General features: G+C 38.7%; 1 non-coding gene across 1 annotated transcript; it reads right to left on the reverse strand.

Moving 5' to 3' along the window:
• Window positions 1–72, reverse strand: Trnae-cuc. Its single transcript has one exon. It is a non-coding gene; the product is annotated as a tRNA-Glu (tRNA).
• Between the last annotated feature and the right edge of the window lie 10,052 nt (window positions 73–10,124).

The raw sequence follows: 10,124 nt of genomic DNA on the forward strand, positions 1-10,124 counted from the left end.
TTCCCATACCGGGAATCGAACCCGGGCCTCCCGGGTGAGAGCCGGGTATCCTAACCACTAGACAATACGGGAGTTTATTCTGTTTATTGAAAGCACCAACTAATCGTAAAATTCATCAATTAGGGTTAAAATCATATATTAGTCATGAAAGTGATGATTTATTTATGTGAGGACGATCAGTTTATCTGCTTACAGTTCAATTAAAAAAAATGTTTGTATGACTCATCTTGTAGTCATCTGGTACAACTTTTGATATTACTGTCACAGTTTTCAATATCTGCCTTTTCTTCCACATGTATAACCAAAGCAACAGTAGAAGGGAATGGTTCCATTTGATTGAATAATTTTTTTTAAATATGACCTTCTGGCACATTTATATTGCCAGATTGCATTCATTCTCTTATGGAGTGTGTTACACAATTTTTATTTTCAATTCAAATAGGGAGTTTGACCGCTAATATTCTATTGTACTCTATCTTGTTAAATAGTTTTTTCGTGTTTTTCTATTGCATTACTATTTAAATACCAATTTAATAGGAATTTTTTATTTTTGCATAAAAGTATTTTGGAAGTCTAAGAGAGAAATTTATCAACTCTACTGAATATTCTCCTATTAACTAGAAAAAAATTTGTTTACTTAATGATAAAAGCGAACCGAAACCACAATGCAAAGGTCATTGCCTACAGTATAGGTGGTATGTAATAGGAATGGATTGATAGACATACAAAGGTGGCAGAATTATGCTAAATTGGACTTAATCTGCAATTCCATGAACATATCTACAAAATATGGACAAAATATTTGTATTCTCAGTGAAGCAATGAAAGATACCTGATATAACGAAAGCCACCATAGTTGTTTCATCATCCCTCTTGCTCCTCACTCCACTTCATCCAACTGGCATTTAAGTTCTTCACTGATTGGCTGATTTTTTTTACAGCTGAATGACCAAATTCCATTACATTATTGTAGTAAGAGAAAGCTTTGTTATCGTGTGTCAATTTTAAATTAAATGAAGTTTTGGCGACAGTTTTTTTATGTTCTACTTGAGAAACATTGACTCAATGATCTACTACATTAGGATTTGAACTCTTGGAATGATGGTTATTAATGCTTTCTTCTACTTATAGTCTGATTTTATGTTTATATTATACTAGTTATGAAACTGATGAGTAATAAGCTCAATGCATAAGCACTTGTGATATTTGTTTAAGTTAAGGATTTATCAATGTTCAATAGCTATTGGTTAACATAGATATTTAAGACAGAAGGATATTGAATTTAAGAGTATTGAATTTGTAACTACTATTTACGAAGGTGGCTTCTGCCATCATTTTGGATGACTCTTCTCAGGTGAGTAATTTATTTTCTTTTCTCTTGTGATTGATAAAATTTTTCTTTACTCAGGCTGCATATATCTGACATTTTTCTCCTTTCGTTTCAGGTTTTTGAAGTGGATGTGTGTGTAGGCATAAAGTTTAGGCTTAAAGAAAATTCTTTAGTTTAGGTTTTAGAAATTTTTATGTTCACCAAGTTAGAAGTGGCTGTATTTTTTTCAATTTTGTACTTCATTTTTATGTTCTGTGATTGGACAGTCATTGTCCAGTGTGATGTACTATATGGCTGTGTAATTTCTGAGATGCTTTGAAAAAAGCATTTTATTGTGGATTGTAAGATATTTTTTTATACAATGGAAGCTAACTGTCCAAAAGATAATTAATGTCTTGTGTGTTACATCCAGTCAGCCTTCATCAGTAAGTGATTGTATTTCACTGAAATAAATGCCTTTAAATATTACGGATTTGCTTTTTCTTCTCAATGAATATATTTCTTTGCATGCATTGGGTATCCTTTAAGTCCTCTTGGAATTAAGTTCACAATTTTGAATTTTAGACCTACCTATTTATATCTATTTATGTTTTTTATTTCTCAGTTTATCCCAGCATACTAAATAGTGTGCAGCACAGTAAGCTGTAACCCAAGTAATTTATTTACTGCTGAAGCAGCAAGTCCATAAATCAAGTGAAATGATTTTTGGATTCCCCCCTCCTCCTCCCTCCTTGGTGAGATATCGTGAGATTTGGCATTAACCCTTTGCTCAAATTTCATGTGAGACTTCAAAATGCATATTTTCACTGTTAATACGTTAATATATGCTTTATTGCATTGGATTTGTCATTGATTGTTTAATTATTTTTATTTAAGAATAATAAGTACGAGTAATAAGATCGCAATTTTTGCAATCGCAATTTAAAAATTATGTGACACTTGCCAGCACCCACCTATCCCCCATGTAAGATTCAGCTTAAGCCCCTCCCCCCTCTAAATGCCACGCGGAATTAATTGGATCCCCTCTAATTTGCGTATGCACTACTGAAACAGTAATTTACCTTAAGTTGGTGGTATTTTCAACTATAATATTGGCAGTCTAGTGGTTTTTGAAAAAGATGTTCCATAGCTGGTTAATTAAGTTTTTTATTGGAATGAGTCTGCTACATATATTGTGTTAATGAAGCAATGGTGTTTCATCAAATTCAAAAATCGATTTGTACGTCCATTTGTCCCATGTGCGAGTGGGTGTTCATGCATGAAAATATTACCTTGGAAATCTTGTTCTGTAACTAGAGAGACAAGTGTAAATAGAGGTTGAGCAGATAAACAGTCACTCAGTATCAGACAATCCAGGACAAGGGGAGTTGGGAGGTGGGCTGGGAGGTAACATCCCAGCAGAAGTGGAGGTCCGAACAAAATTACCAATTTATATGGTGTTAATTGGATACTCATGGGGGGCTACAGCCCCCCGTAGCTCCTCTCATGATCCGCCACTCCTGTCACTCTCTGTCATTGTATAGGGAAAGGGCTTGAGGCAGTGACTGGTAGAGAAAAACTCATGGGGGGGTTGCACGAAAGATATCTTGAGCAACCTTTACTTTTATCGTAATAAAAAAAATAAGTCACTTGCTAAGTTTACGAAACTTATATTTAAACTGTTCATACATATGCACAAGACAATGCCATTGTGTGATGTATAATAGTTACATTTGCAGTTCTGCGATGATCGTCTATGCGGACAGCCCTGTAAGGAGGCCTGCGGAGCCCTGCACTTCGCATATATATCCGCTGCTGGTTTCCGCGAAATCATAGTAGCCTTCAAAATTTGTGTTGTTCTCTTTGAAACTCATGCATGATCATGATTTGACTGCAGTATTATAGCTAAGTTACATTAACATGTATAGAGGTTGTCATGCAGGTGATCACTCAAGGAATAATTTTTGGTATTAAATTTGGAACATATTCTTCTTGTAAATAAATCCTAAACCTATGACTAGAGTGTAGGGTTAGGATGGAGCTAGGGCAAAGGCCAACTGTGCCTGCATTGATTCGCAATTCGGGCGTTGTTGGATTGTCCTTTAGGGCTCCTCATAGGCTTAACCCGTCAGGGCCCAAAGTTTTTTTTTTAATTCACTCATACCTATTTCACTTGCAAAAAAATATGATACATAAGAACTTAACCCAACGAACACAATTTAAACTGACTGAATAATAGAGGAAACCTTCTACTTAGTATGTGCACCGAAATGTACACAAAAATTCACATATTAAATGCATTGCCAGAGTATTGGCTCAGCACTGCACTGGGTGCTATATGGCACCCGTGGGCATTGACGGGTTAAACTTCCTCAGAGGAAGTAGTGGGTAGGAGATATAATGGTGAAAAAAGTGGTGTTTGGAACTGATACAGAATAAGGTGCAATTAAACCAAAGTATTTAGATCACAAGATGTGAAACACTGATTTCCATTGTGGAAGTACATAGGTAGGTACTAGGGCCAGGGACATGGGCATACCCAGCGAGGGGCAGGAGGGGGCAGCTGCCCCCCTCCAAAGGCAAAAATCGCAGATGTCTTTAACACTTACCGTGCTGACCTCAGCTACCAACCTTTGATGAGAGTAGAAGGTGTTTAATATTATTTTAATGGATGAATTTTGATTTTTTTTCGTTTGTTTTTCTAAAGGTAAGTACCACTTCATATAATATTTTTTACCACCAAATAATATTTTTTCAAGCAAATAATTTTAAAAACTAATAAAGAGCTGTTACAGTTTACTTAAAATGATTACTTTAAAAAATTAAATTTCATTGCAACCATGGCTTGTACTCCCCCCAAGTGTTGATCCTGGGTACCCCCTTGGCCAGGGAAGAAAGTTGTGGATTTGCACGCAGGAGTGCACTACATGCTCACCAATAAAAAAATAAGATTAACAGAATTGCAAATTGTTGGTCACTTAGTTACATGGAATTCGTCGAAACATGCGTCAAGTTAGAAGTTGAGAGTTGCATAAGTAAGTAAACCAAGAGGCATTTTATGAGAAGTTAACAATACTAGGTGACCCGTTTTAATCCTTTGAATGCAGAAATGTCTTTATGCATTTTGCATGCTGACTGAGGTACTTACCCAAAATGTTTATTGCTACCTGAATATTCTGCACTTGGGCACTTTCCCTGACCACAAGGATCGCCACAGGGCTTCAATAGGGTGTTGCTTATTTTTTCTCGGATTTTTGATTTCTACCTCTCAAAATATGCTATGGGGTGCAGAATGGATATCCTAAAAATTTCAGCTCAATTGTTTAACATTTAGAGGTCGCTCAAAGAGTATAAATGCAATAACATTAAATTTTCACAATGTTTTTAAGTAACATCATTTTCAGGGGTAACGCACGATTTTATGGACTTTTAGGGCCAAAATTCGCTCCATTTTAACGTCCGCTCAATAGTTTTCCAGGAATACAATACTTTACCGCTAGCTACAGCCGCGCGTCACACCCCTGAGGGCTAGCTGGTCGCTCGCGGGCCGCATTCACGGACAGCGACCGCCTTACGCCCTTCGCGCCTTCCCTAGCGAAAGTCGGCGGAAGAAAGGAGTCGTATACTATGTTGGCGTTTTTCATACCGAGTGTTTGCTATAGTTTATCCTTTAAATTAAGTACATCACTGTTCTTCGAACATTACATATAAAAAGGAAATTCTCAGGTTTAAAATCCCAAAAAAATGATAAGATTGAGAACCTAAGATATGAAAACAATTAGTTACCTTTATTTACGCTTGTTGAATCAATTGAAATTGCTTTTTTATGTTCGCTAATCTCCATTATTCAATGCAATCGTGAACAATCTCAGCAGTGGCCCGGCCCGGCCACTAGCAATTCCGGTGAGTTATGGAATCTTTAATGTTGTTTTTATTTCTGAATCAGCCATGAGATTTATAGAACCACCTAATGACGTAATATGCAAAATAATATTTAATTACTTGATTCAACGCATTAGTAAATATTTCCTTTAGTAGACAGTAACCCCTGTTACTACAACATAGTAGCAGCAAGAACCATTGCTGCTCATCTAGCGTTAATGCACAAGGCATCAAAGATCAGTGCAATTTGGGGTGTAATGAGGATTTTCCTACCAATCTATCTTTTACTTGACAACTCCGTTGACAACTCCGTTGACAATTGTCATCAATAGAATTCGTTTCAGAAACATCCTCACTACTTAAGATTAAAATATCATCATTTCTTAAAAGAATGACGTATCATTAGAAACAATGTAATAACATGAAAAGGGAATCGATAGCGGTTTAGTTTTACAAGGTCTACTTCGTTTTCTGTGTACTCTTTAATTCAGACTTGCTGCGATACTCGTCATATCTTCTCTTCCTCTCTACTCGTCGCGCCGACTTCTCTGCCACCTCTCTCTCTATTAAGTGCTTCGTTTTAAGTGGTGGTGATAGAACAAATGCAGCATTTCGCGAATCAAAGTCAGCTTATTTTTCTCGAAACAAGCAGCGATAGCTGTTATAGGGACGCCGATGAGGAATACTTCACTAGACTTGCGCGCGATAAACAACATTGTATTTATCAATAGCGTTTCGACTTCGAAATTTTACTCTACGCCATTCAAAATCCGTCTGCGATGAGGTTAAAGAAAATGTGAAACACGCAAACTTGGGTAAGAAAACATACACAGTTGTCTCTAAACATCATTCTTAATGGTTCCATTTATTCTGCGAATTCATCTCAACGAATAAGTTTCCAGAATTTATAACAATGTAAAACCATACAGGTTTTTAGGTAACTCCTCCTTTCTTCCACCGACTCTCTTTAGAGAAGGCGCGAGGGGGGCGTAATGCCGTGATCAGTTGACCGTGAATGCGGCCCGCGAGCGACCAGCTAGCCCTCAGGGGTGTGACGCGCGGCTGTAGCTAGCGGTAAAGTATTGTATTCCTGGAAAACTATTGAGCGGACGTTAAAATGGAGCGAATTTTGGCCCAAAAGGGCCATAAAAACGTGCGTTACCCCTGAAAATGATGTTACTTAAAAAAATTGTGAAAATTTAATGTTATTGCATTTATGCTCTTTGAACGACCTCTAAATGTTAAACAATTGAGCTGAAATTTTTAGGATATCCATTCTGCACCCCATAGCATATTTTGAGAGGTAGAAATCAAAAATCCGAGAAAAAATAAAAAATAAGCAACACCCTAGGCTTCACCCTACCAGACCAACCCTCATGGCAGGGGGTACTACCTGCACAGGGGTCTCTTTTGCGCTGGATGGCTGCTAAATCATGAACTCCTGCGGCCCAAGGGTTAAACACATAAAAAACTCTATTTTACATTCTGTACCAGGTATTTGATTCCATGTACAATGGTATGCTCTTATGTGTGTCATGCTTGAACAGTAAGTTTTTTACACTTAGAAATCATCCAGATATTAAGGTGGTTTGTTGTGGGATGGTTGATTATTGTAGGCAATTGCTGCAATTAGACAAGGACAATACTGTGATATGGTGATAGGTTCAGGAACACGGGAATGTCATTTTATTGAAATGAAGATTATAACAAGATTATATTGACTCCAGCAGCCCAAAAACCTAAGAAGTGATATCATAGAAGGTGGGATTCACCACTCCAACCATGAAAAAACAAGCAAGGGGGAGCAAGGTTCAATAGGACATTAGCCACCATCAAAGAGTTTTCCAAGTGAGCACAGTCTTTTAAATTGCATGTGGCACTTAGGCTTTGAAGAAACAGCTTTAGCTAGAGCCAAGGAATGTCAGGAAATAGGAGAGTGAATACCTCATTGGACTTGCGGCAATGTGATTTATTCAAAAGAGTTACCTTTGCATACATCTCTACGTCATGACAACTACCCAGAGGTAGATGGAGAGCTGGGTGATATTATGGCAGTCCTCTTATGAAATGGATATCATGTCATAATACATATGGCATGTGAAAAAATATAGCAAGCACCTGAAGGATGGTCGGCACAGCAGTGTGAAAATATAAAGCTGGTACATAACATTCCTCACCCTTATAATTAAAAAAGATGTCACCCACAACATCACAAGTCGTAATGCTGGCCTTGATCGAGTGCACAGTTTTATGGCGTTCAGCAGTAGCGAGGGAGGCCATTGGCGAAGTAATGAGGCCATAAATTGTCAAACTTAGGTGATTGACGTTTCACAACATGGAGAAGGCATGCACTGCACCTTTTGTTTATTCTTACTTCCTTGATATCATACCATGAAAATAGCTGAGAAATTAAGTGATAGGAAGAAAGCAACGAGTCTGGAATATTCAAGACAAATACAACCGATGAAAAACAAAAGTTTCAAGGCAGGTAAATCGGCTAATGTGTGCCGAATTCACATTAAAAGATCTACAATGATGTAAAAATGTAAACTAGGTATGTTGACGTAAGTAGAACCAGTTGCTCTAGTTTAGTTGTAGTAATGCATGAGTATGGAAGAAATGCAGCAGTTTACAGACTCTGTCTACTTCCAAGTAAACCTTCTCAGTCATCTTTAAAGACCTTCTACGTTACATTTCGTTGCCTTTCTGATTTTTCCCAAAAATCTCAAAATTTTCCACCATTTTTAATTTTTTGGGGAGGTAGTAGGCGGTAACCGTAGGTTTTCGGATTTTTCTTCCGAATCGTTTTCAGTCCCCCACCTCCTCAAAAAAATTCAAGGCCGTAAGTCGTTCAGAAGTGGTGAATTTTTTTTAAGTGGGTGTATGGATGGGTTGCGTTCCGCCAGGCGTCCCACTAGGCGCTCGTTGAAGTCACCAGTGCCGGAAAGCACCGCCTTTTTCAACTTGGACGCGTCGATGGGACATAGGAGCATGCATTGTATTCATTCTGTGCAATTTATTAATCTTGGACGTTTTGGATGGAGAAACAAAAACGACGACGACGAAAGCGCTTATCCTCCTAGTCTTTGAATCCGTGACGAACTTTCGGATGAATGGAACGGTTCGGGAGCAGGAGCCGAATGTGTTTCGGAAGGCAGTGGCGCAGCGAGGGGGGGGTTTTAAACCCCATAAACTCCCAGAGCTCACAGAAATTTTTAAGTTAAATCTATTTTACTCAATTGGATTAATATTTCAAGTAGAATAGTGTGAGGATCAATAAAATATCCCACAGAAGTCCGTAAAAATCACCATTTTGCACCAATTATCTTAATTTTTCCGGTGGAAGGCCTCCGAACCTCCCGCTTACCCTGGCGGATTTGCAATACCCCCAAGTCCCCCAGTATTAGTTGCGTCTGAAACCCCCGCTAGCCTTAATTCCTGGCTGCGCCCCTGTCGGAAGGTACCCCAAAAGTCGATTTTCCGCCATTTTCATTTTTTTGGGGTGAGTAGAAGAGGGGAACCAGAGGTTTTCGGATTTTTCACCCCGGATCATTTTAAACCCTCCACTTACCCGAAAAAATTCTGCCCTCCAACCCTGTGGGAAGTGGTCGGAAATTTGTATAGGTGAGTGAGTTAGCACGCATCGGGTTGTCCTTATGCCTGCCACGTTCACATTACGACTGTCCGAGCGATATTCCTAACGATAGTTGGCCGAACTAGCCGTGTGAATGCATGTCCTGTCAATAGTTCACGTAATTATGAACGTTGCCGGTTTACGATGATTAGGTGCTGGTAGACCGGAAGAGGAAGCGACAAGAGAAAAACGAAAAGTTCGTGAAGCTCCCTTCGCTCTATTTTTTTCACGGATTTGTTCAAGCAAGGAAGAATATAGGCGGAAGAAAATTATTCGTTAAATACACGTTGAACACAGTAATATCTTGACCCTGTATACCTCAACAGCTGTGCTAACCGTCAATTTCTCGTTCACTTTAGATGTCAGCACTAGAGAGCAGCACATATTTTTATCCGTCGTTGTGTGAATGCACCATAGTTCCAACCGTTCCAACGATCGTTGGAACAATCATAATCTGAACGAGGCATTAATAGATGGATGGACTCGCGGCGCTTCGAGCTTGCTCGCTAGGGGGCTCCGCCACTAGGATCCCAATCCGATTGCGATTGCATCACGCTGAACATTATATAGCAGCTTTGGTACCCGGGTCGAATTAAAAGTTACTCTGTGGAAAATTGCTCGCTGTTATTGCAATTCGACAAATTCCATTGCTCGAATCTTCGGATTTTAATCGACCACTCCAAACACATACCGATATTTTAGTTACTGAATAAAATGTTAGGAACTGTTGACTAATTGTAATGAACTGTTACTACGAAATAATATGGACTTAAAATGGAGTAAAACCTACTTTAACCAGTATTATTAATGCAGACGAAATATGGTGATGGTTAACCTCTTGAAATCGTCGTGGTTTACATGCATACAATAGGGTAGTTTCCTTCATCAAAGAAACCGAAAGGCATTGATTGCGATTCCTTACCCACCATTAGTGTATTCATAATATACAAATTATTTGGTGTTAGAATTCCCAGTTTAGACGAATGGCAATGGTCAATTTTAACCTCATTTGAAAAAGGCCAGATTGGCGCCCATGCGATTCCACTCCACGTGACGTCACAGGGACCTAGTTTCTATACCAGGGGTTCCCAAACTTTTTTGTACCACGCCCCCCCCCCGCTACACACATCAGCTTTCCATTTTGCAATACCCTATTTCCACGGAGCCGTACATACCAACTCCTACTTGTACAAGTACTTGTACTCGTATCTACAAGTATGTGCCTACTTGATACGGTGAGTTGGTAGATTTTTTTGTTCACTGTTGAATGCGATAACGCAGATTGGAAAGATTCAATAA

The sequence above is a fragment of the Ischnura elegans genome, chromosome 8 (genome assembly GCF_921293095.1).
Source record: "Ischnura elegans chromosome 8, ioIscEleg1.1, whole genome shotgun sequence".
Taxonomy (NCBI): Eukaryota; Metazoa; Arthropoda; class Insecta; order Odonata; family Coenagrionidae; genus Ischnura; species Ischnura elegans.